Source organism: Pseudorasbora parva, chromosome 20 (genome assembly GCF_024679245.1).
Source record: "Pseudorasbora parva isolate DD20220531a chromosome 20, ASM2467924v1, whole genome shotgun sequence".
Classification (NCBI taxonomy): Eukaryota; Metazoa; Chordata; class Actinopteri; order Cypriniformes; family Gobionidae; genus Pseudorasbora; species Pseudorasbora parva.
This window is the reverse complement of record NC_090191.1, coordinates 14,560,194-14,584,089: the sequence shown is the minus strand read 5'-3', so window position 1 is coordinate 14,584,089 and position 23,896 is coordinate 14,560,194. Positions and strand designations below refer to the sequence as shown.

At 42.8% G+C, this 23,896-nt stretch overlaps 27 non-coding genes across 27 annotated transcripts; all 27 read right to left on the bottom strand.

The window, feature by feature from the left end:
• Nucleotides 1–367: 367 nt before the first annotated feature.
• trnaa-ugc (transfer RNA alanine (anticodon UGC)) lies at nt 368–439 on the bottom strand. The gene has a single exon. It is a non-coding gene; the product is annotated as a tRNA-Ala (tRNA).
• Nucleotides 440–887: 448 nt separating this feature from the next.
• On the bottom strand, nt 888–959 carry trnaa-ugc (transfer RNA alanine (anticodon UGC)). The gene has a single exon. It is a non-coding gene; the product is annotated as a tRNA-Ala (tRNA).
• Nucleotides 960–1,420: 461 nt separating this feature from the next.
• On the bottom strand, nt 1,421–1,492 carry trnaa-ugc (transfer RNA alanine (anticodon UGC)). The gene has a single exon. It is a non-coding gene; the product is annotated as a tRNA-Ala (tRNA).
• Nucleotides 1,493–2,470: 978 nt separating this feature from the next.
• trnaa-ugc (transfer RNA alanine (anticodon UGC)) lies at nt 2,471–2,542 on the bottom strand. Its single transcript has one exon. It is a non-coding gene; the product is annotated as a tRNA-Ala (tRNA).
• A 654-nt stretch (nt 2,543–3,196) lies between these two features.
• On the bottom strand, nt 3,197–3,268 carry trnaa-ugc (transfer RNA alanine (anticodon UGC)). The gene has a single exon. It is a non-coding gene; the product is annotated as a tRNA-Ala (tRNA).
• A 2,208-nt stretch (nt 3,269–5,476) lies between these two features.
• Nucleotides 5,477–5,548, bottom strand: trnaa-ugc (transfer RNA alanine (anticodon UGC)). Its single transcript has one exon. It is a non-coding gene; the product is annotated as a tRNA-Ala (tRNA).
• Nucleotides 5,549–7,035: 1,487 nt separating this feature from the next.
• On the bottom strand, nt 7,036–7,107 carry trnaa-ugc (transfer RNA alanine (anticodon UGC)). The gene has a single exon. It is a non-coding gene; the product is annotated as a tRNA-Ala (tRNA).
• Nucleotides 7,108–7,553: 446 nt separating this feature from the next.
• On the bottom strand, nt 7,554–7,625 carry trnaa-ugc (transfer RNA alanine (anticodon UGC)). The gene has a single exon. It is a non-coding gene; the product is annotated as a tRNA-Ala (tRNA).
• Nucleotides 7,626–8,282: 657 nt separating this feature from the next.
• Nucleotides 8,283–8,354, bottom strand: trnaa-ugc (transfer RNA alanine (anticodon UGC)). The gene has a single exon. It is a non-coding gene; the product is annotated as a tRNA-Ala (tRNA).
• Nucleotides 8,355–8,801: 447 nt separating this feature from the next.
• trnaa-ugc (transfer RNA alanine (anticodon UGC)) lies at nt 8,802–8,873 on the bottom strand. Its single transcript has one exon. It is a non-coding gene; the product is annotated as a tRNA-Ala (tRNA).
• A 1,227-nt stretch (nt 8,874–10,100) lies between these two features.
• Nucleotides 10,101–10,172, bottom strand: trnaa-ugc (transfer RNA alanine (anticodon UGC)). The gene has a single exon. It is a non-coding gene; the product is annotated as a tRNA-Ala (tRNA).
• A 967-nt stretch (nt 10,173–11,139) lies between these two features.
• On the bottom strand, nt 11,140–11,211 carry trnaa-ugc (transfer RNA alanine (anticodon UGC)). The gene has a single exon. It is a non-coding gene; the product is annotated as a tRNA-Ala (tRNA).
• Nucleotides 11,212–11,672: 461 nt separating this feature from the next.
• trnaa-ugc (transfer RNA alanine (anticodon UGC)) lies at nt 11,673–11,744 on the bottom strand. The gene has a single exon. It is a non-coding gene; the product is annotated as a tRNA-Ala (tRNA).
• A 979-nt stretch (nt 11,745–12,723) lies between these two features.
• On the bottom strand, nt 12,724–12,795 carry trnaa-ugc (transfer RNA alanine (anticodon UGC)). Its single transcript has one exon. It is a non-coding gene; the product is annotated as a tRNA-Ala (tRNA).
• A 657-nt stretch (nt 12,796–13,452) lies between these two features.
• trnaa-ugc (transfer RNA alanine (anticodon UGC)) lies at nt 13,453–13,524 on the bottom strand. Its single transcript has one exon. It is a non-coding gene; the product is annotated as a tRNA-Ala (tRNA).
• Nucleotides 13,525–13,968: 444 nt separating this feature from the next.
• On the bottom strand, nt 13,969–14,040 carry trnaa-ugc (transfer RNA alanine (anticodon UGC)). Its single transcript has one exon. It is a non-coding gene; the product is annotated as a tRNA-Ala (tRNA).
• A 657-nt stretch (nt 14,041–14,697) lies between these two features.
• trnaa-ugc (transfer RNA alanine (anticodon UGC)) lies at nt 14,698–14,769 on the bottom strand. The gene has a single exon. It is a non-coding gene; the product is annotated as a tRNA-Ala (tRNA).
• A 448-nt stretch (nt 14,770–15,217) lies between these two features.
• On the bottom strand, nt 15,218–15,289 carry trnaa-ugc (transfer RNA alanine (anticodon UGC)). Its single transcript has one exon. It is a non-coding gene; the product is annotated as a tRNA-Ala (tRNA).
• A 461-nt stretch (nt 15,290–15,750) lies between these two features.
• On the bottom strand, nt 15,751–15,822 carry trnaa-ugc (transfer RNA alanine (anticodon UGC)). Its single transcript has one exon. It is a non-coding gene; the product is annotated as a tRNA-Ala (tRNA).
• Nucleotides 15,823–16,800: 978 nt separating this feature from the next.
• On the bottom strand, nt 16,801–16,872 carry trnaa-ugc (transfer RNA alanine (anticodon UGC)). Its single transcript has one exon. It is a non-coding gene; the product is annotated as a tRNA-Ala (tRNA).
• A 654-nt stretch (nt 16,873–17,526) lies between these two features.
• Nucleotides 17,527–17,598, bottom strand: trnaa-ugc (transfer RNA alanine (anticodon UGC)). Its single transcript has one exon. It is a non-coding gene; the product is annotated as a tRNA-Ala (tRNA).
• A 1,686-nt stretch (nt 17,599–19,284) lies between these two features.
• trnaa-ugc (transfer RNA alanine (anticodon UGC)) lies at nt 19,285–19,356 on the bottom strand. The gene has a single exon. It is a non-coding gene; the product is annotated as a tRNA-Ala (tRNA).
• Nucleotides 19,357–20,013: 657 nt separating this feature from the next.
• On the bottom strand, nt 20,014–20,085 carry trnaa-ugc (transfer RNA alanine (anticodon UGC)). Its single transcript has one exon. It is a non-coding gene; the product is annotated as a tRNA-Ala (tRNA).
• Nucleotides 20,086–20,532: 447 nt separating this feature from the next.
• On the bottom strand, nt 20,533–20,604 carry trnaa-ugc (transfer RNA alanine (anticodon UGC)). Its single transcript has one exon. It is a non-coding gene; the product is annotated as a tRNA-Ala (tRNA).
• Nucleotides 20,605–21,052: 448 nt separating this feature from the next.
• Nucleotides 21,053–21,124, bottom strand: trnaa-ugc (transfer RNA alanine (anticodon UGC)). The gene has a single exon. It is a non-coding gene; the product is annotated as a tRNA-Ala (tRNA).
• A 967-nt stretch (nt 21,125–22,091) lies between these two features.
• trnaa-ugc (transfer RNA alanine (anticodon UGC)) lies at nt 22,092–22,163 on the bottom strand. The gene has a single exon. It is a non-coding gene; the product is annotated as a tRNA-Ala (tRNA).
• Nucleotides 22,164–22,624: 461 nt separating this feature from the next.
• On the bottom strand, nt 22,625–22,696 carry trnaa-ugc (transfer RNA alanine (anticodon UGC)). Its single transcript has one exon. It is a non-coding gene; the product is annotated as a tRNA-Ala (tRNA).
• Between the last annotated feature and the right edge of the window lie 1,200 nt (nt 22,697–23,896).

The window sequence follows — 23,896 nt, the reverse complement described above, 5'->3', positions numbered from 1 at the left end:
TGAAACTCACCACAACCTTCACAAGGGGCAGTAGCTCAATGGTAGAGCATATACTTTGCATGTGTGAGGCTAATGGAAAGTTCCACATTCCTTTAAATTGCTGGGGATTGAAACCAGGACCTTTGTTGCAAAAATAATAAAAAATAAAACTTTTCAATTCTACAACTTTCCTTGGAGACGCTGAGATTGAACCCAGGAGCTCATACATGCAAAGCATGTTCTCTACCACTGAACCACTGGCCCTTGTGAATGTTGGGCTGAGTTACAAGTGCCTTGTACTCAAGCTAGATGCTAATTTCCCAACTAAAAAATTAGGCAGAGAGAGATGTGCAACAGATAAAGGTTTGAGTTAAAGGATAACTTTCCTTGGAGATGCTGGGGATTGAACCCAGGACCTCATACATGCAAAGCATGCGCTCTACCACTGAGCTACATCCCCTGATGGACTGAAGCAAGTTTCCTGCAGCCTAGTGGAAAGTTCCACATTGCGTTGAAATGCTAGCTTGAGTAAAAGGGACATGTAACTCACCACAACCTTCACAAGAGGCAGTAGCTCAATGGTAGAGCATATACTTTGCATGTGTGAGGCTAATGGAAAGTTCCACATTCCTATAAATTGCTGGGGATTGAAACCAGGACCTTTGTTGCAAAAAAAAATAAAAAATAAAACTTATCAATTCTACAACTTTCCTTGGAGACGCTGAGATTGATCCCAGGAGCTCATACATGCAAAGCATGTTCTCTACCACTGAACCACTGGCCCTTGTGAATGTTGGGCTGAGTTACAAGTGCCTTGTACTCAAGCTAGATGCTAATTTCCCAACTAAATAATTAGGCAGAGAGAGATGTGCAACAGATAAAGGTTTGAGTTAAAGGATAACTTTCCTTAGAGATGCTGGGGATTGAACCCAGGACCTCATACATGCAAAGCATGCGCTCTACCACTGAGCTACATCCCCTGATGGACTGAAGCAAGTTTCCTGCAGGCTAGTGGAAAGTTCCACATTGCTTTGAAATGCTAGCTTGAGTAAAAGGGACATGAAACTCACCACAACCTTCACAAGGGGCAGTAGCTCAATGGTAGAGCAGGTGCTTTGCATGTATGAGGCTAAAGGAAAGTTCCAAATTGCTTTAAAATGCTGGGGATTGAACCCAGGACATTTGTTGCAAAAAAATCCAACAAAATAACTTTACAATTCTACGTGGTAACACAGGAACTTTCCTTGGAGAAGCTGGGGATTGAACCCATGACCACATGAATGCAAGGCATATGCTCTACCACTGAGCTACTGTCACTTGAGAAAGCTGTGCTGAGTTACATGTGCCTTGTACTCAAGCTAGATGCTAATTTCCCAACTAAATAATTAGGCAGAGAGAGATGTGCAACAGATAAAGGTTTGAGTTAAAGGATAACTTTCCTTGGAGATGCTGGGGATTGAACCCAGGACCTCATACATGCAAAGCATGCGCTCTACCACTGAGCTACATCCCCTGATGGACTGAAGCAAGTTTCCTGCAGGCTAGTGGAAAGTTCCACATTGCTTTGAAATGCTAGCTTGAGTAAAAGGGACATGAAACTCACCACAACCTTCACAAGGGGCAGTAGCTCAATGGTAGAGCAGGTGCTTTGCATGTATGAGGCTAAAGGAAAGTTCCAAATTGCTTTAAAATGCTGGGGATTGAACCCAGGACATTTGTTGCAAAAAAATCCAACAAAATAACTTTACAATTCTACGTGGTAAGACGGGAACTTTCCTTGGAGAAGCTGGGGATTGAACCCATGACCACATGAATGCAAAGCATATGCTCTACCACTGAGCTACTGTCACTTGAGAAAGCTGTGCTGAGTTACATGTGCCTTGTACTCAAGCTAGTTGTTATTTTTCCAAATATAAATTTGGCAGAGAGAGATGTGCAACAGAAAAAGCTTTGAGTTAAAGGATGACTTTCTTGGAGATGCTGGGGATTGAACCCAGGACCTCATACATGCAAAGCATGCAGTCTACCACTGAGCTACATCCCCTGATGGACTGAAGCAAGTTTCCTGCAGCCTAGTGGAAAGTTCCACATTGCGTTGAAATGCTAGCTTGAGTAAAAGGGACATGTAACTCACCACAACCTTCACAAGAGGCAGTAGCTCAATGGTAGAGCATATACTTTGCATGTGTGAGGCTAATGGAAAGTTCCACATTCCTTTAAATTGCTGGGGATTGAAACCAGGACCTTTGTTGCAAAAAAAATAAAAAATAAAACTTTTCAATTCTACAACTTTCCTTAGAGACGCTGAGATTGAACCCAGGAGCTCATACATGCAAAGCATGTGCTGTACCACTGAACCACTGGCCCTTGTGAATGTTGGGCTGAGTTACATGTGCTTTGTACTCAAGCTAGATGCTAATTTTCCAACTAAATAATTAGGCAGAGAGAGATGTGCAACAGATAAAGGTTTGAGTTAAAGGAAAACTTTCCTTGGAGATGCTGGGGATTGAACCCAGGACCTCATACATGCAAAGCATGCGCTCTACCACTGAGCTACATCCCCTGATGGACTGAAGCAAGTTTCCTGCAGGCTAGTGGAAAGTTCCACATTGCTTTGAAGTGCTAGCTTGAGTAAAAGGGACATGAAACTCACCACAACCTTCACAGGGGGCAGTAGCTCAATGGTTGAGTATATGCGTTGCATGTATGAGGCTAAAGGAAAGTTCCAAATTGCTTTAAAATGCTGGGGATTGAACCCAGGACATTTGTTGCAAAAAAATCCAACAAAACAACTTTACAATTCTACGTGGTGACACGGGAACTTTCTTTGGAGACGGTGGGGATTGAACCCAGGAGCTCATACATGCAAAGCATGTGTTCTACCACTGAGCCACTGGCCCTAGTGAAGGTTGGGCTGAGATACATGTACCTTATACTCAAGCTAGCTGCCATTTTTCCAAATATAAATTAGGCAGAGAGAGATGCACAACAGATAAAGCTTTGAGGTGAAGTATAACTATCCTTGGAGTTGCTGGAGATTGAACCCATGACCACATGCATGCAAAGCATATGCTCTACCACTGAGCTACTGGCACTTGAGAAAGCTGTGTTGAGTTACATGTGCCTTGTACTCAAGCTAGTTGTTATTTTTCCAAATATAAATTTGGCAGAGAGAGATGTGCAACAGATAAAGCTTTGAGTTAAAGGATGACTTTCTTGGAGATGCTGGGGATTGAACCCAGGACCTCATACATGCAAAGCATGCACTCTACCACTGAGCTACATCCCCTGATGGACTGAAGCAAGTTTCCTGCAGCCTAGTGGAAAGTTCCACATTGCGTTGAAATGCTAGCTTGAGTAAAAGGAACATGTAACTCACCACAACCTTCACAAGAGGCAGTTGCTCAATGGTAGAGCATATACTTTGCATGTGTGAGGCTAATGGAAAGTTCCACATTCCTTTAAATTGCTGGGGATTGAAACCAGGACTTTTGTTGCAAAAAAAATAAAAAATAAAACTTTTCAATTCTTCAACTTTCCTTGGAGATGCTGAGATTGAACCCAGGAGCTCATACATGCAAAGCATGTGCTCTACCACTGAACCACTGGCCCTTGTGAATGTTGGGCTGAGTTACATGTGCCTTGTACTCAAGCTAGATGCTAATTTTCCAACTAAATAATTAGGCAGAGAGAGATGTGCAACAGATAAAGGTTTGAGTTAAAGGAAAACTTTCCTTGGAAATGGTGATTGAACCCAGGACCTCATACATGCAAAGCATGCGCTCTACCACTGAGCTACATCCCCTGATGGACTGAAGCAAGTTTCCTGCAGGCTAGTGGAAAGTTCCACATTGCTTTGAAATGCTAGCTTGAGTAAAAGGGACATGAAACTCACCACAACCATCACAAGGGGCAGTAGCTCAATGGTAGAGCATATGCTTTGCATGTATTAGGCTAATGGAAAGTTCCAAATTGCTTTAAATGCTGGGGATTGAACCCAGGACCTTTTTTGCAAAAGTTTTTTGCAAAAAAAATACAAAAAAATCCTTACAATTCAACAAATTTCTTTGGAGACACTGGGGATTGAACCCAGGAGCTCATACATACAAAGCATGCGCTCTACCACTGAGCCACTGGACTTGTGAAGGTTGGGCTGAGTTACATGTACCTTATACTCAAGCTAGTTGCTATTTTTCCAAATATAAATTAGGCAGTGAGAGATGCGCAACAGATAAAGCTTAGTGTTGAAGGACAATATCCTTTGGAGTAGCTGGGGATTGAACCCATGACCACATGCATGCAAAGCATATGCTCTACCACTGAGCTACTGGCACTTGAGAAAGCTGTGCTGAGTTACATTTGCCTTGTACTCAAGCTAGTTGCTATTTTTCAAAATATAAATTTGGCAGAGAGAGATGTGCAACAGATAAAGTTTTGAGTTAAAGGATGACTTTCTTGGAGATGCTGGGGATTGAACCCAGGAACTCATACATGCAAAGCATGTGCTCTACCACTGAGCTACATCCCCTGATGGACTAACGCAAGTTTCCTGCAGGCGAGTGGAAAGTTCCACATTGCTTTGAAATGCTAGCTTGAGTAAAAGGGACATGTAACTCACCACAACCTTCACAAGAGGCAGTAGCTCAATGGTAGAGCATATACTTTGCATGTGTGAGGCTAATGGAAAGTTCCACATTCCTTTAAATTGCTGGGGATTGAAACCAGGACCTTTGTTGCAAAAAAAATAAAAAATAAAACTTTTTAATTCTACAACTTTCCTTGGAGACGCTGAGATTGTACCCAGGAGCTCATACATGCAAAGCATGTTCTCTACTACTGAACCACTGGCCCTTGTGAATGTTGGGCTGAGTTACGAGTGCCTTGTACTCAAGCTAGATGCAAATTTCCCAACTAAAAAATTAGGCAGAGAGAGATGTGCAACAGATAAAGGTTTAAGGATAACGGATAACTTTCCATGGAGATGCTGGGGATTGAACCCAGGACCTCATAGATGCAAAGCATGCGGTCTACCACTGAGCTACATCCCCTGATGGACTGAAGCAAGTTTCCTGCAGCCTAGTGGAAAGTTCCACATTGCGTTGAAATGCTAGCTTGAGTAAAAGGGACATGTAACTCACCACAACCTTCACAAGAGGCAGTAGCTCAATGGTAGAGCATATACTTTGCATGTGTGAGGCTAATGGAAAGTTCCACATTCCTTTAAATTGCTGGGGATTGAAACCAGGACCTTTGTTGCAAAAAATAAATAAAAAATAAAACTTTTCAATTCTACAACTTTCCTTGGAGACGCTGAGATTGAACCCAGGAGCTCATACATGCAAAGCATGTGCTGTACCACTGAACCACTGGCCCTTGTGAATGTTGGGCTGAGTTACATGTGCTTTGTACTCAAGCTAGATGCTAATTTTCCAACTAAATAATTAGGCAGAGAGAGATGTGCAACAGATAAATGTTTGAGTTAAAGGAAAACTTTCCTTGGAGATGCTGGGGATTGAACCCAGGACCTCATACATGCAAAGCATGCGCTCTACCACTGAGCTACATCCCCTGATGGACTGAAGCATGTTTCCCGCAGGCTAGTGGAAAGTTCCACATTGCTTTAAAATGCTAGCTTGAGTAAAAGGGACATGAAACTCACCACAACCTTCACAAGGGGCAGTAGCTCAATGGTAGAGCATATACTTTGCATGTGTGAGGCTAATGGAAAGTTCCACATTCCTTTAAATTGCTGGGGATTGAAACCAGGACCTTTGTTGCAAAAAAAATAAAAAATAAATCTTTTCAATTCTACAACTTTCCTTGGAGACGCTGAGATTGAACCGAGGAGCTCATACATGCAAAGCATGTTCTCTACCACTGAACCACTGGCCCTTGTGAATGTTGGGCTGAGTTACAAGTGCCTTGTACTCAAGCTAGATGCAAATTTCCCAACTAAAAAATTAGGCAGAGAGAGATGTGCAACAGAAAAAGCTTTGAGTTAAAGGATGACTTTCTTGGAGATGCTGGGGATTGAACCCAGGAACTCATACATGCAAAGCATGTGCTCTACCACTGAGCTACATCCCCTGATGGACTAACGCAAGTTTCCTGCAGGCGAGTGGAAAGTTCCACATTGCTTTGAAATGCTAGCTTGAGTAAAAGGGACATGTAACTCACCACAACCTTCACAAGAGGCAGTAGCTCAATGGTAGAGCATATACTTTGCATGTGTGAGGCTAATGGAAAGTTCCACATTCCTTTAAATTGCTGGGGATTGAAACCAGGACCTTTGTTGCAAAAAAAATAAAAAATAAAACTTTTTAATTCTACAACTTTCCTTGGAGACGCTGAGATTGTACCCAGGAGCTCATACAAGCAAAGCATGTTCTCTACTACTGAACCACTGGCCCTTGTGAATGTTGGGCTGAGTTACAAGTGCCTTGTACTCAAGCTAGATGCAAATTTCCCAACTAAAAAATTAGGCAGAGAGAGATGTGCAACAGATAAAGGTTTAAGGATAACGGATAACTTTCCGTGGAGATGCTGGGGATTGAACCCAGGACCTCATAGATGCAAAGCATGCGGTCTACCACTGAGCTACATCCCCTGATGGACTGAAGCAAGTTTCCTGCAGCCTAGTGGAAAGTTCCACATTGCGTTGAAATGCTAGCTTGAGTAAAAGGGACATGTAACTCACCACAACCTTCACAAGAGGCAGTAGCTCAATGGTAGAGCATATACTTTGCATGTGTGAGGCTAATGGAAAGTTCCACATTCCTTTAAATTGCTGGGGATTGAAACCAGGACCTTTGTTGCAAAAAAAAAATAAAAAATAAAACTTTTCAATTCTACAACTTTCCTTGGAGACGCTGAGATTGAACCCAGGAGCTCATACATGCAAAGCATGTGCTGTACCACTGAACCACTGGCCCTTGTGAATGTTGAGCTGAGTTACATGTGCTTTGTACTCAAGCTAGATGCTAATTTTCCAACTAAATAATTAGGCAGAGAGAGATGTGCAACAGATAAAGGTTTGAGTTAAAGGAAAACTTTCCTTGGAGATGCTGGGGATTGAACCCAGGACCTCATACATGCAAAGCATGCGCTCTACCACTGAGCTACATCCCCTGATGGACTGAAGCATGTTTCCCGCAGGCTAGTGGAAAGTTCCACATTGCTTTAAAATGCTAGCTTGAGTAAAAGGGACATGAAACTCACCACAACCTTCACAAGGGGCAGTAGCTCAATGGTAGAGCATATACTTTGCATGTGTGAGGCTAATGGAAAGTTCCACATTCCTTTAAATTGCTGGGGATTGAAACCAGGACCTTTGTTGCAAAAAAAATAAAAAATAAATCTTTTCAATTCTACAACTTTCCTTGGAGACGCTGAGATTGAACCGAGGAGCTCATACATGCAAAGCATGTTCTCTACCACTGAACCACTGGCCCTTGTGAATGTTGGGCTGAGTTACAAGTGCCTTGTACTCAAGCTAGATGCAAATTTCCCAACTAAAAAATTAGGCAGAGAGAGATGTGCAACAGAAAAAGCTTTGAGTTAAAGGATGACTTTCTTGGAGATGCTGGGGATTGAACCCAGGACCTCATACATGCAAAGCATGCGCTCTACCACTGAGCTACATCCCCTGATGGACTGAAGCAAGTTTCCTGCAGGCGAGTGGAAAGTTCCACATTGCTAAGAAATGCTAGCTTGAGTAAAAGGGACATGAAACTCACCACAACCTTCACAGGGGGCAGTAGCTCAATGGTAGAGTATATGCTTTGCCTGTATGAGGCTAAAGGAAAGTTCCAAATTGCTTTAAAATGCTGGGGATTGAACCCAGGACATTTGTTGCAAAAAAAATCCAACAAAACAACTTTACAATTCTACGTGGTGACACGGGAACTTTCTTTGGAGACGCTGGGGATTGAACCCAGGAGCTCATACATGCAAAGCATGTGTTCTACCACTGAGCCACTGGCCCTAGTGAAGGTTGGGCTGAGATACATGTACCTTATACTCAAGCTAGCTGCCATTTTTCCAAATATAAATTAGGCAGAGAGAGATTCACAACAGATAAAGCTTTGAGGTGAAGTATAACTATCCTTGGAGTTGCTGGAGATTGAACCCATGACCACATGCATGCAAAGCATATGCTCTACCACTGAACCACTGGCCCTTGTGAATGTTGGGCTGAGTTACATGTGCCTTTTACTCAAGCTAGATGCTAATTTCCCAACTAAATAATTAGGCAGAGAGAGATGTGCAACAGATAAAGGTTTGAGTTAAATGATAACTTTCCTTGGAGATGCTGGGGATTGAACCCAGGACCTCATACATGCAAAGCATGCGCTCTACCACTGAGCTACATCCCCTGACGGAATGAAGCAAGTTACCTGCAGGCTAGTGGAAAGTTCCACATTGCTTTGAAATGCTAGCTTGAGTAAAAGGGACATGAAACTCACCACAACCTTCACAAGGGGCAGTAGCTCAATGGTAGAGCATATACTTTGCATGTGTGAGGCTAATGGAAAGTTCCACATTCCTTTAAATTGCTGGGGATTGAAACCAGGACCTTTGTTGCAAAAAAAATAAAAAATAAAGCTTTTCAATTCTACAACTTTCCTTGGAGACGCTGAGATTGAACCCAGGAGCTCATACTTGCAAAGCATGTTCTCTACCACTGAACCACTGGCCCTTGTGAATGTTGGGCTGAGTTACAAGTGCCTTGTACTCAAGCTAGATGCTAATTTCCCAACTAAAAAATTAGGCAGAGAGAGATGTGCAACAGATAAAGGTTTGAGTTAAAGGATAACTTTCCTTGGAGATGCTGGGGTTTGAACCCAGGACCTCATACATGCAAAGCATGCGCTCTACCACTGAGCTACATCCCCTGATGAACTGAAGCAAGTTTCCTGCAGCCTAGTGGAAAGTTCCCCATTGCGTTGAAATGCTAGCTTGAGTAAAAAGGGACATGTAACTCACCACAACCTTCACAAGAGGCAGTAGCTCAATGGTAGAGCACCAGATAAAGCACCAGGAGCTCATACATGCAAAGCATGTGTTCTACCACTGAGCCACTGGCCCTAGTGAAGGTTGGGCTGAGATACATGTACCTTATACTCAAGCTAGCTGCCATTTTTCCAAATATAAATTAGGCAGAGAGAGATGCACAACAGATAAAGCTTTGAGGTGAAGTATAACTATCCTTGGAGTTGCTGGAGATTGAACCCATGACCACATGCATGCAAAGCATATGCTCTACCACTGAGCTACTGGCACTTGAGAAAGCTGTGTTGAGTTACATGTGCCTTGTACTCAAGCTAGTTGTTATTTTTCCAAATATAAATTTGGCAGAGAGAGATGTGCAACAGATAAAGCTTTGAGTTAAAGGATGAATTTCTTGGAGATGCTGGGGATTGAACCCAGGACCTCATACATGCAAAGCATGCGCTCTACCACTGAGCTACATGCCCTGATGGACTGAAGCAAGTTTCCTAATTCCTACTAAAATTCCTAAGTTTCCTAATTTTCCAACTAAATAATTAGGCAGAGAGAGATGTGCAACAGATAAAGGTTTGAGTTAAAGGAAAACTTTCCTTGGAGATGCTGGGGATTGAACCCAGGACCTAATACATGCAAAGCATGCGGTCTACCACTGAGCTACATCCCCTGATGGACTGAAGCAAGTTTCCTGCAGGCTAGTGGAAAGTTCCACATTGCGTTAAAATGCTAGCTTGAGTAAAAGGGACATGTAACTCACCACAACCTTCACAAGAGGCAGTAGCTCAATGGAAGAGCATATACTTTGCATGTGTGAGGCTAATGGAAAGTTCCACATTCCTATAAATTGCTGGGGATTGAAACCAGGACCTTTGTTGCAAAAAAAACTTAAAAAAAAAACTTTTCAATTCTACAACTTTCCTTGGAGACGCTGAGATTGATCCCAGGAGCTCATACATGCAAAGCATGTTCTCTACCACTGAACCACTGGCCCTTGTGAATGTTGGGCTGAGTTACAAGTGCCTTGTACTCAAGCTAGATGCTAATTTCCCAACTAAATAATTAGGCAGAGAGAGATGTGCAACAGATAAAGGTTTGAGTTAAAGGATAACTTTCCTTGGAGATGCTGGGGATTGAACCCAGGACCTCATACATGCAAAGCATGCGCTCTACCACTGAGCTACATCCCCTGATGGACTGAAGCAAGTTTCCTGCAGGCTAGTGGAAAGTTCCACATTGCTTTGAAATGCTAGCTTGAGTAAAAGGGACATGAAACTCACCACAACCTTCACAAGGGGCAGTAGCTCAATGGTAGAGCAGGTGCTTTGCATGTATGAGGCTAAAGGAAAGTTCCAAATTGCTTTAAAATGCTGGGGATTGAACCCAGGACATTTGTTGCAAAAAAAATAAAAAATAAAACTTTTCAATTCTACAACTTTCCTTGGAGACGGTGAGATTGAACCCAGGAGCTCATACATGCAAAGCATGTTCTCTACCACTGAACCACTGGCCCTTGTGAATGTTGGGCTGAGTTACAAGTGCCTTGTACTCAAGCTAGATGCTAATTTCCCAACTAAAAAATTAGGCAGAGAGAGATGTGCAACAGATAAAGGTTTGAGTTAAAGGATAACTTTCCTTGGAGATGCTGCGGATTGAACCCAGGACCTCATACATGCAAAGCATGCGCTCTACCACTGAGCTACATCCCCTGATGGACTGAAGCAAGTTTCCTGCAGCCTAGTGGAAAGTTCCACATTGCGTTGAAATGCTAGCTTGAGTAAAAGGGACATGTAACTCACCACAACCTTCACAAGAGGCAGTAGCTCAATGGAAGAGCATTTACTTTGCATGTGTGAGGCTAATGGAAAGTTCCACATTCCTATAAATTGCTGGGGATTGAAACCAGGACCTTTGTTGCAAAAAAAAATAAAAAAAAAAACTTTTCAATTCTACAACTTTCCTTGGAGACGCTGAGATTGATCCCAGGAGCTCATACATGCAAAGCATGTTCTCTACCACTGAACCACTGGCCCTTGTGAATGTTGGGCTGAGTTACAAGTGCCTTGTACTCAAGCTAGATGCTAATTTCCCAACTAAATAATTAGGCAGAGAGAGATGTGCAACAGATAAAGGTTTGAGTTAAAGGATAACTTTCCTTGGAGATGCTGGGGATTGAACCCAGGACCTCATACATGCAAAGCATGCGCTCTACCACTGAGCTACATCCCCTGATGGACTGAAGCAAGTTTCCTGCAGGCTAGTGGAAAGTTCCACATTGCTTTGAAATGCTAGCTTGAGTAAAAGGGACATGAAACTCACCACAACCTTCACAAGGGGCAGTAGCTCAATGGTAGAGCAGGTGCTTTGCATGTATGAGGCTAAAGGAAAGTTCCAAATTGCTTTAAAATGCTGGGGATTGAACCCAGGACATTTGTTGCAAAAAAATCCAACAAAATAACTTTACAATTCTACGTGGTAACACAGGAACTTTCCTTGGAGATGCTGGGGATTGAACCCATGACCATATGAATGCAAGGCATATGCTCTACCACTGAGCTACTGTCACTTGAGAAAGCTGTGCTGAGTTACATGTGCCTTGTACTCAAGCTAGATGCTAATTTCCCAACTAAATAATTAGGCAGAGAGAGATGTGCAACAGATAAAGGTTTGAGTTAAAGGATAACTTTCCTTGGAGATGCTGGGGATTGAACCCAGGACCTCATACATGCAAAGCATGCGCTCTACCACTAAGCTACATCCCCTGATGGACTGAAGCAAGTTTCCTGCAGGCTAGTGGAAAGTTCCACATTGCTTTGAAATGCTAGCTTGAGTAAAAGGGACATGAAACTCACCACAACCTTCACAAGGGGCAGTAGCTCAATGGTAGAGCAGGTGCTTTGCATGTATGAGGCTAAAGGAAAGTTCCAAATTGCTTTAAAATGCTGGGGATTGAACCCAGGACATTTGTTGCAAAAAAATCCAACAAAATAACTTTACAATTCTACGTGGTAAGACAGGAACTTTCCTTGGAGAAGCTGGGGATTGAACCCATGACCACATGAATGCAAAGCATATGCTCTACCACTGAGCTACTGTCACTTGAGAAAGCTGTGCTGAGTTACATGTGCCTTGTACTCAAGCTAGTTGTTATTTTTCCAAATATAAATTTGGCAGAGAGAGATGTGCAACAGAAAAAGCTTTGAGTTAAAGGATGACTTTCTTGGAGATGCTGGGGATTGAACCCAGGACCTCATACATGCAAAGCATGCAGTCTACCACTGAGCTACATCCCCTGATGGACTGAAGCAAGTTTCCTGCAGCCTAGTGGAAAGTTCCACATTGCGTTGAAATGCTAGCTTGAGTAAAAGGGACATGTAACTAACCACAACCTTCACAAGAGGCAGTAGCTCAATGGTAGAGCATATACTTTGCATGTGTGAGGCTAATGGAAAGTTCCACATTCCTTTAAATTGCTGGGGATTGAAACCAGGACCTTTGTTGCAAAAAAAAAAAAAAAATAAAACTTTTCAATTCTACAACTTTCCTTAGAGACGCTGAGATTGAACACAGGAGCTCATACATGCAAAGCATGTGCTGTACCACTGAACCACTGGCCCTTGTGAATTTTGGGCTGAGTTACATGTGCTTTGTACTCAAGCTAGATGCTAATTTTCCAACTAAATAATTAGGCAGAGAGAGATGTGCAACAGATAAAGGTTTGAGTTAAAGGAAAACTTTCCTTGGAGATGCTGGGGATTGAACCCAGGACCTCATACATGCAAAGCATGCGCTCTACCACTGAGCTACATCCCCTGATGGAGTGAAGCAAGTTTCCTGCAGGCTAGTGGAAAGTTCCACATTGCTTTGAAGTGCTAGCTTGAGTAAAAGGGACATGAAACTCACCACAACCTTCACAGGGGGCAGTAGCTTAATGGTAGAGTATATGCTTTGCATGTATGAGGCTAAAGGAAAGTTCCAAATTGCTTTAAAATGCTGGGGATTGAACCCAGGACATTTGTTGCAAAAAAAATCCAACAAAACAACTTTACAATTCTACGTGGTGACACAGGAACTTTCTTTGGAGATGCTGGGGATTGAACCCAGGAGCTCATACATGCAAAGCATGTGTTCTACCACTGAGCCACTGGCCCTAGTGAAGGTTGGGCTGAGATACATGTACCTTATACTCAAGCTAGCTGCCATTTTTCCAAATATAAATTAGGCAGAGAGAGATGCACAACAGATAAAGCTTTGAGGTGAAGTATAACTATCCTTGGAGTTGCTGGAGATTGAACCCATGACCACATGCATGCAAAGCATATGCTCTACCACTGAACCACTGGCCCTTGTGAATGTTGGGCTGAGTTACATGTGCCTTGTACTCAAGCTAGATGCTAATTTCCCAACTAAATAATTAGGCAGAGAGAGATGTGCAACAGATAAAGGTTTGAGTTAAATGATAACTTTCCTTGGAGATGCTGGGGATTGAACCCAGGACCTCATACATGCAAAGCATGCGCTCTACCACTGAGCTACATCCCCTGACGGAATGAAGCAAGTTTCCTGCAGGCTAGTGGAAAGTTCCACATTGCTTTGAAATGCTAGCTTGAGTAAAAGGGACATGAAACTCACCACAACCTTCACAAGGGGCAGTAGCTCAATGGTAGAGCATTTACTTTGCATGTGTGAGGCTAATGGAAAGTTCCACATTCCTTTAAATTGCTGTGGATTGAAACCAGGACCTTTGTTGCAAAAAAAATAAAAAATAAATCTTTTCAATTCTTCAACTTTCCTTGGAGACGCTGAGATTGAACCGAGGAGCTCATACATGCAAAGCATGTTCTCTACCACTGAACCACTGGCCCTTGTGAATGTTGGGCTGAGTTACAAGTGCCTTGTACTCAAGCTAGATGCAAATTTCCCAACTAAAAAATTAGGCAGAGAGAGATGTGCAACAGAAAAAGCTTTGAGTTAAAGGATGACTCTTGGAGATGCTGGGGATTGAACCCAGGACCTCATACATGCAAAGTATGCGCTCTACCACTGAGCTACATCCCCTGATGGACTGAAGAAAGTTTCCTGCAGGCGAGTGGAAAGTTCCACATTGCTAAGAAATGCTAGCTTGAGTAAAAGGGACATGAAACTCACCACAACCTTCACAGGGGGCAGTAGCTCAATGGTAGAGTATAAACTTTGCATGTATGAGGCTAAAGGAAAGTTCCAAATTGCTTTAAAATGCTGGGGATTGAACCCAGGACATTTGTTGCAAAAAAAATCCAACAAAACAACTTTACAATTCTACGTGGTGACACAGGAATTTTCTTTGGAGACGGTGGGGATTGAACCCAGGAGCTCATACATGCAAAGCATGTGTTCTACCACTGAGCCACTGGCCCTAGTGAAGGTTGGGCTGAGATACATGTACCTTATACTCAAGCTAGCTGCCATTTTTCCAAATATAAATTAGGCAGAGAGAGATGCACAACAGATAAAGCTTTGAGGTGAAGTATAACTATCCTTGGAGTTGCTGGAGATTGAACCCATGACCACATGCATGCAAAGCATATGCTCTACCACTGAACCACTGGCCCTTGTGAATGTTGGGCTGAGTTACATGTGCCTTGTACTCAAGCTAGATGCTAATTTCCCAACCAAATAATTAGGCAGAGAGAGATGTGCAACAGATAAAGGTTTGAGTTAAATGATAACTTTCCTTGGAGATGCTGGGGATTGAACCCAGGACCTCATACATGCAAAGCATGCGCTCTACCACTGAGCTACATCCCCTGACGGAATGAAGCAAGTTTCCTGCAGGCTAGTGGAAAGTTCCACATTGCTTTGAAATGCTAGCTTGAGTAAAAGGGACATGAAACTCACCACAACCTTCACAAGGGGCAGTAGCTCAATGGTAGAGCATATACTTTGCATGTGTGAGGCTAATGGAAAGTTCCACATTCCTTTAAATTGCTGGGGATTGAAACCAGGACCTTTGTTGCAAAAAAAAATAAAAAATAAAACTTTTCAATTCTACAACTTTCCTTGGAGACGCTGAGATTGATCCCAGGAGCTCATACATGCAAAGCATGTTCTCTACCACTGAACCACTGGCCCTTGTGAATGTTGGGCTGAGTTACAAGTGCCTTGTACTCAAGCTAGATGCTAATTTCCCAACTAAATAATTAGGCAGAGAGAGATGTGCAACAGATAAAGGTTTGAGTTAAAGGATAACTTTCCTTAGAGATGCTGGGGATTGAACCCAGGACCTCATACATGCAAAGCATGCGCTCTACCACTGAGCTACATCCCCTGATGGACTGAAGCAAGTTTCCTGCAGGCTAGTGGAAAGTTCCACATTGCTTTGAAATGCTAGCTTGAGTAAAAGGGACATGAAACTCACCACAACCTTCACAAGGGGCAGTAGCTCAATGGTAGAGCAGGTGCTTTGCATGTATGAGGCTAAAGGAAAGTTCCAAATTGCTTTAAAATGCTGGGGATTGAACCCAGGACATTTGTTGCAAAAAAATCCAACAAAATTACTTTACAATTCTACGTGGTAACACAGGAACTTTCCTTGGAGAAGCTGGGGATTGAACCCATGACCACATGAATGCAAGGCATATGCTCTACCACTGAGCTACTGTCACTTGAGAAAGCTGTGCTGAGTTACATGTGCCTTGTACTCAAGCTAGATGCTAATTTCCCAACTAAATAATTAGGCAGAGAGAGATGTGCAACAGATAAAGGTTTGAGTTAAAGGATAACTTTCCTTGGAGATGCTGGGGATTGAACCCAGGACCTCATACATGCAAAGCATGCGCTCTACCACTGAGCTACATCCCCTGATGGACTGAAGCAAGTTTCCTGCAGGCTAGTGGAAAGTTCCACATTGCTTTGAAATGCTAGCTTGAGTAAAAGGGACATGAAACTCACCACAACCTTCACAAGGGGCAGTAGCTCAATGGTAGAGCAGGTGCTTTGCATGTATGAGGCTAAAGGAAAGTTCCAAATTGCTTTAAAATGCTGGGGATTGAACCCAGGACATTTGTTGCAAAAAAATCCAACAAAATAACTTTACAATTCTACGTGGTAAGACGGGAACTTTCCTTGGAGAAGCTGGGGATTGAACCCATGACCACATGAATGCAAAGCATATGCTCTACCACTGAGCTACTGTCACTTGAGAAAGCTGTGCTGAGTTACATGTGCCTTGTACTCAAGCTAGTTGTTATTTTTCCAAATATAAATTTGGCAGAGAGAGATGTGCAACAGAAAAAGCTTTGAGTTAAAGGATGACTTTCTTGGAGATGCTGGGGATTGAACCTAGGACCTCATACATGCAAAGCATGCAGTCTACCACTGAGCTACATCCCCTGATGGACTGAAGCAAGTTTCCTGCAGCCTAGTGGAAAGTTCCACATTGCGTTGAAATGCTAGCTTGAGTAAAAGGTAAATGTAACTCACCACAACCTTCACAAGAGGCAGTAGCTCAATGGTAGAGCATATACTTTGCATGTGTGAGGCTAATGGAAAGTTCCACATTCCTTTAAATTGCTGGGGATTGAAACCAGGACCTTTGTTGCAAAAAAAATAAAAAATAAAACTTTTCAATTCTACAACTTTCCTTAGAGACGCTGAGATTGAACCCAGGAGCTCATACATGCAAAGCATGTGCTGTACCACTGAACCACTGGCCCTTGTGAATGTTGGGCTGAGTTACATGTGCTTTGTACTCAAGCTAGATGCTAATTTTCCAACTAAATAATTAGGCAGAGAGAGATGTGCAACAGATAAAGGTTTGAGTTAAAGGAAAACTTTCCTTGGAGATGCTGGGGATTGAACCCAGGACCTCATACATGCAAAGCATGCGCTCTACCACTGAGCTACATCCCCTGATGGACTGAAGCAAGTTTCCTGCAGCCTAGTGGAAAGTTCCACATTGCTTTGAAGTGCTAGCTTGAGTAAAAGGGACATGAAACTCACCACAACCTTCACAGGGGGCAGTAGCTCAATGGTTGAGTATATGCGTTGCATGTATGAGGCTAAAGGAAAGTTCCAAATTGCTTTAAAATGCTGGGGATTGAACCCAGGACATTTGTTGCAAAAAAATCCAACAAAACAACTTTACAATTCTACGTGGTGACACGGGAACTTTCTTTGGAGACGGTGGGGATTGAACCCAGGAGCTCATACATGCAAAGCATGTGTTCTACCACTGAGCCACTGGCCCTAGTGAAGGTTGGGCTGAGATACATGTACCTTATACTCAAGCTAGCTGCCATTTTTCCAAATATAAATTAGGCAGAGAGAGATGCACAACAGATAAAGCTTTGAGGTGAAGTATAACTATCCTTGGAGTTGCTGGAGATTGAACCCATGACCACATGCATGCAAAGCATATGCTCTACCACTGAGCTACTGGCACTTGAGAAAGCTGTGTTGAGTTACATGTGCCTTGTACTCAAGCTAGTTGTTATTTTTCCAAATATAAATTTGGCAGAGAGAGATGTGCAACAGATAAAGCTTTGAGTTAAAGGATGACTTTCTTGGAGATGCTGGGGATTGAACCCAGGACCTCATACATGCAAAGCATGCACTCTACCACTGAGCTACATCCCCTGATGGACTGAAGCAAGTTTCCTGCAGCCTAGTGGAAAGTTCCACATTGCGTTGAAATGCTAGCTTGAGTAAAAGGAACATGTAACTCACCACAACCTTCACAAGAGGCAGTTGCTCAATGGTAGAGCATATACTTTGCATGTGTGAGGCTAATGGAAAGTTCCACATTCCTTTAAATTGCTGGGGATTGAAACCAGGACTTTTGTTGCAAAAAAAATAAAAAATAAAACTTTTCAATTCTTCAACTTTCCTTGGAGATGCTGAGATTGAACCCAGGAGCTCATACATGCAAAGCATGTGCTCTACCACTGAACCACTGGCCCTTGTGAATGTTGGGCTGAGTTACATGTGCCTTGTACTCAAGCTAGATGCTAATTTTCCAACTAAATAATTAGGCAGAGAGAGATGTGCAACAGATAAAGGTTTGAGTTAAAGGAAAACTTTCCTTGGAAATGGTGATTGAACCCAGGACCTCATACATGCAAAGCATGCGCTCTACCACTGAGCTACATCCCCTGATGGACTGAAGCAAGTTTCCTGCAGGCTAGTGGAAAGTTCCACATTGCTTTGAAATGCTAGCTTGAGTAAAAGGGACATGAAACTCACCACAACCATCACAAGGGGCAGTAGCTCAATGGTAGAGCATATGCTTTGCATGTATTAGGCTAATGGAAAGTTCCAAATTGCTTTAAATGCTGGGGATTGAACCCAGGACCTTTTTTGCAAAAGTTTTTTGCAAAAAAAATACAAAAAAATCCTTACAATTCAACAAATTTCTTTGGAGACACTGGGGATTGAACCCAGGAGCTCATACATACAAAGCATGCGCTCTACCACTGAGCCACTGGACTTGTGAAGGTTGGGCTGAGTTACATGTACCTTATACTCAAGCTAGTTGCTATTTTTCCAAATATAAATTAGGCAGTGAGAGATGCGCAACAGATAAAGCTTAGTGTTGAAGGACAATATCCTTTGGAGTAGCTGGGGATTGAACCCATGACCACATGCATGCAAAGCATATGCTCTACCACTGAGCTACTGGCACTTGAGAAAGCTGTGCTGAGTTACATTTGCCTTGTACTCAAGCTAGTTGCTATTTTTCAAAATATAAATTTGGCAGAGAGAGATGTGCAACAGATAAAGTTTTGAGTTAAAGGATGACTTTCTTGGAGATGCTGGGGATTGAACCCAGGAACTCATACATGCAAAGCATGTGTTCTACCACTGAGCTACATCCCCTGATGGACTGAAGCATGTTTCCCGCAGGCTAGTGGAAAGTTCCACATTGCTTTAAAATGCTAGCTTGAGTAAAAGGGACATGAAACTCACCACAACCTTCACAAGGGGCAGTAGCTCAATGGTAGAGCATATACTTTGCATGTGTGAGGCTAATGGAAAGTTCCACATTCCTTTAAATTGCTGGGGATTGAAACCAGGACCTTTGTTGCAAAAAAAATAAAAAATAAATCTTTTCAATTCTACAACTTTCCTTGGAGACGCTGAGATTGAACCGAGGAGCTCATACATGCAAAGCATGTTCTCTACCACTGAACCACTGGCCCTTGTGAATGTTGGGCTGAGTTACAAGTGCCTTGTACTCAAGCTAGATGCAAATTTCCCAACTAAAGAATTAGGCAGAGAGAGATGTGCAACAGATAAAGGTTTGAGTTAAAGGATGACTTTCCTTGGAGATGCTGGGGATTGAACCCAGGACCTCATACATGCAAAGCATGCGCTCTACCACTGAGCTACATCCCCTGATGGAGTGAAGCAAGTTTCCTGCAGGCTAGTGGAAAGTTCCACATTGCTTTGAAGTGCTAGCTTGAGTAAAAGGGACATGAAACTCACCACAACCTTCACAGGGGGCAGTAGCTCAATGGTAGAGTATATGCTTTGCATGTATGAGGCTAAAGGAAAGTTCCAAATTGCTTTAAAATGCTGGGGATTGAACCCAGGACATTTGTTGCAAAAAAAATCCAACAAAACAACTTTACAATTCTACGTGGTGACACAGGAACTTTCTTTGGAGACGCTGGGGATTGAACCCAGGAGCTCATACATGCAAAGCATGTGTTCTACCACTGAGCCACTGGCCCTAGTGAAGGTTGGGCTGAGATACATGTACCTTATACTCAAGCTAGCTGCCATTTTTCCAAATATAAATTAGGCAGAGAGAGATGCACAACAGATAAAGCTTTGAGGTGAAGTATAACTATCCTTGGAGTTGCTGGAGATTGAACCCATGACCACATGCATGCAAAGCATATGCTCTACCACTGAACCACTGGCCCTTGTGAATGTTGGGCTGAGTTACATGTGCCTTGTACTCAAGCTAGATGCTAATTTCCCAACTAAATAATTAGGCAGAGAGAGATGTGCAACAGATAAAGGTTTGAGTTAAATGATAACTTTCCTTGGAGATGCTGGGGATTGAACCCAGGACCTCATACATGCAAAGCATGCGCTCTACCACTGAGCTACATCCCCTGACGGAATGAAGCAAGTTTCCTGCAGGCTAGTGGAAAGTTCCACATTGCTTTGAAATGCTAGCTTGAGTAAAAGGGACATGAAACTCACCACAACCTTCACAAGGGGCAGTAGCTCAATGGTAGAGCATATACTTTGCATGTATGAGGCTAATGGAAAGTTCCACATTCCTTTAAATTGCTGGGGATTGAAACCAGGACCTTTGTTGCAAAAAAAATAAAAAATAAAACTTTTCAATTCTACAACTTTCCTTGGAGACGCTGAGATTGAACCCAGGAGCTCATACATGCAAAGCATGTTCTCTACCACTGAACCACTGGCCCTTGTGAATGTTGGGCTGAGTTACAAGTGCCTTGTACTCAAGCTAGATGCTAATTTCCCAACTAAAAAATTAGGCAGAGAGAGATGTGCAACAGATAAAGGTTTGAGTTAAAGGATAACTTTCCTTGGAGATGCTGGGGATTGAACCCAGGACCTCATACATGCAAAGCATGCGCTCTACCACTGAGCTACATCCCCTGATGGACTGAAGCAAGTTTCCTGCAGCCTAGTGGAAAGTTCCACATTGCGTTGAAATGCTAGCTTGAGTAAAAGGGACATGTAACTCACCACAACCTTCACAAGAGGCAGTAGCTCAATGGAAGAGCATATACTTTGCATGTGTGAGGCTAATGGAAAGTTCCACATTCCTATAAATTGCTGGGGATTGAAACCAGGACCTTTGTTGCAAAAAAAACTAAAAAAAAAAACTTTTCAATTCTACAACTTTCCTTGGAGACGCTGAGATTGATCCCAGGAGCTCATACATGCAAAGCATGTTCTCTACCACTGAACCACTGGCCCTTGTGAATGTTGGGCTGAGTTACAAGTGCCTTGTACTCAAGCTAGATGCTAATTTCCCAACTAAATAATTAGGCAGAGAGAGATGTGCAACAGATAAAGGTTTGAGTTAAAGGATAACTTTCCTTGGAGATGCTGGGGATTGAACCCAGGACCTCATACATGCAAAGCATGCGCTCTACCACTGAGCTACATCCCCTGACGGACTGAAGCAAGTTTCCTGCAGGCTAGTGGAAAGTTCCACATTGCTTTGAAATGCTAGCTTGAGTAAAAGGGACATGAAACTCACCACAACCTTCACAAGGGGCAGTAGCTCAATGGTAGAGCAGGTGCTTTGCATGTATGAGGCTAAAGGAAAGTTCCAAATTGCTTTAAAATGCTGGGGATTGAACCCAGGACATTTGTTGCAAAAAAAATAAAAAATAAAACTTTTCAATTCTACAACTTTCCTTGGAGACGGTGAGATTGAACCCAGGAGCTCATACATGCAAAGCATGTTCTCTACCACTGAACCACTGGCCCTTGTGAATGTTGGGCTGAGTTACAAGTGCCTTGTACTCAAGCTAGATGCTAATTTCCCAACTAAAAAATTAGGCAGAGAGAGATGTGCAACAGATAAAGGTTTGAGTTAAAGGATAACTTTCCTTGGAGATGCTGCGGATTGAACCCAGGACCTCATACATGCAAAGCATGCGCTCTACCACTGAGCTACATCCCCTGATGGACTGAAGCAAGTTTCCTGCAGCCTAGTGGAAAGTTCCACATTGCGTTGAAATGCTAGCTTGAGTAAAAGGGACATGTAACTCACCACAACCTTCACAAGAGGCAGTAGCTCAATGGAAGAGCATATACTTTGCATGTGTGAGGCTAATGGAAAGTTCCACATTCCTATAAATTGCTGGGGATTGAAACCAGGACCTTTGTTGCAAAAAAAAATAAAATAAAAAACTTTTCAATTCTACAACTTTCCTTGGAGACGCTGAGATTGATCCCAGGAGCTCATACATGCAAAGCATGTTCTCTACCACTGAACCACTGGCCCTTGTGAATGTTGGGCTGAGTTACAAGTGCCTTGTACTCAAGCTAGATGCTAATTTCCCAACTAAATAATTAGGCAGAGAGAGATGTGCAACAGATAAAGGTTTGAGTTAAAGGATAACTTTCCTTGGAGATGCTGGGGATTGAACCCAGGACCTCATACATGCAAAGCATGCGCTCTACCACTGAGCTACATCCCCTGATGGACTGAAGCAAGTTTCCTGCAGGCGAGTGGAAAGTTCCACATTGCTTTGAAATGCTAGCTTGAGTAAAAGGGACATGAAACTCACCACAACCTTCACAAGGGGCAGTAGCTCAATGGTAGAGCAGGTGCTTTGCATGTATGAGGCTAAAGGAAAGTTCCAAATTGCTTTAAAATGCTGGGGATTGAACCCAGGACATTTGTTGCAAAAAAATCCAACAAAATAACTTTACAATTCTACGTGGTAACACAGGAACTTTCCTTGGAGACGCTGGGGATTGAACCCATGACCACATGAATGCAAGGCATATGCTCTACCACTGAGCTACTGTCACTTGAGAAAGCTGTGCTGAGTTACATGTGCCTTGTACTCAAGCTAGATGCTAATTTCCCAACTAAATAATTAGGCAGAGAGAGATGTGCAACAGATAAAGGTTTGAGTTAAAGGATAACTTTCCTTGGAGATGCTGGGGATTGAACCCAGGACCTCATACATGCAAAGCATGCGCTCTACCACTAAGCTACATCCCCTGATGGACTGAAGCAAGTTTCCTGCAGGCTAGTGGAAAGTTCCACATTGCTTTGAAATGCTAGCTTGAGTAAAAGGGACATGAAACTCACCACAACCTTCACAAGGGGCAGTAGCTCAATGGTAGATCAGGTGCTTTGCATGTATGAGGCTAAAGGAAAGTTCCAAATTGCTTTAAAATGCTGGGGATTGAACCCAGGACATTTGTTGCAAAAAAATCCAACAAAATAACTTTACAATTCTACGTGGTAAGACGGGAACTTTCCTTGGAGAAGCTGGGGATTGAACCCATGAACACATGAATGCAAAGCATATGCTCTACCACTGAGCTACTGTCACTTGAGAAAGCTGTGCTGAGTTACATGTGCCTTGTACTCAAGCTAGTTGTTATTTTTCCAAATATAAATTTGGCAGAGAGAGATGTGCAACAGAAAAAGCTTTGAGTTAAAGGATGACTTTCTTGGAGATGCTGGGGATTGAACCCAGGACCTCATACATGCAAAGCATGCAGTCTACCACTGAGCTACATCCCCTGATGGACTGAAGCAAGTTTCCTGCAGCCTAGTGGAAAGTTCCACATTGCGTTGAAATGCTAGCTTGAGTAAAAGGGACATGTAACTCACCACAACCTTCACAAGAGGCAGTAGCTCAATGGTAGAGCATATACTTTGCATGTGTGAGGCTAATGGAAAGTTCCACATTCCTTTAAATTGCTGGGGATTGAAACCAGGACCTTTGTTGCAAAAAAAAATAAAAAATAAAACTTTTCAATTCTACAACTTTCCTTAGAGACGCTGAGATTGAACACAGGAGCTCATACATGCAAAGCATGTGCTGTACCACTGAACCACTGGCCCTTGTGAATTTTGGGCTGAGTTACATGTGCTTTGTACTCAAGCTAGATGCTAATTTTCCAACTAAATAATTAGGCAGAGAGAGATGTGCAACAGATAAAGGTTTTAGTTAAAGGAAAAGTTTCCTTGGAGATGCTGGGGATTGAACCCAGGACCTCATACATGCAAAGAATGCGCTCTACCACTGAGCTACATCCCCTGATGGAGTGAAGCAAGTTTCCTGCAGGCTAGTGGAAAGTTCCACATTGCTTTGAAGTGCTAGCTTGAGTAAAAGGGACATGAAACTCACCACAACCTTCACAGGGGGCAGTAGCTCAATGGTAGAGTATATGCTTTGCATGTATGAGG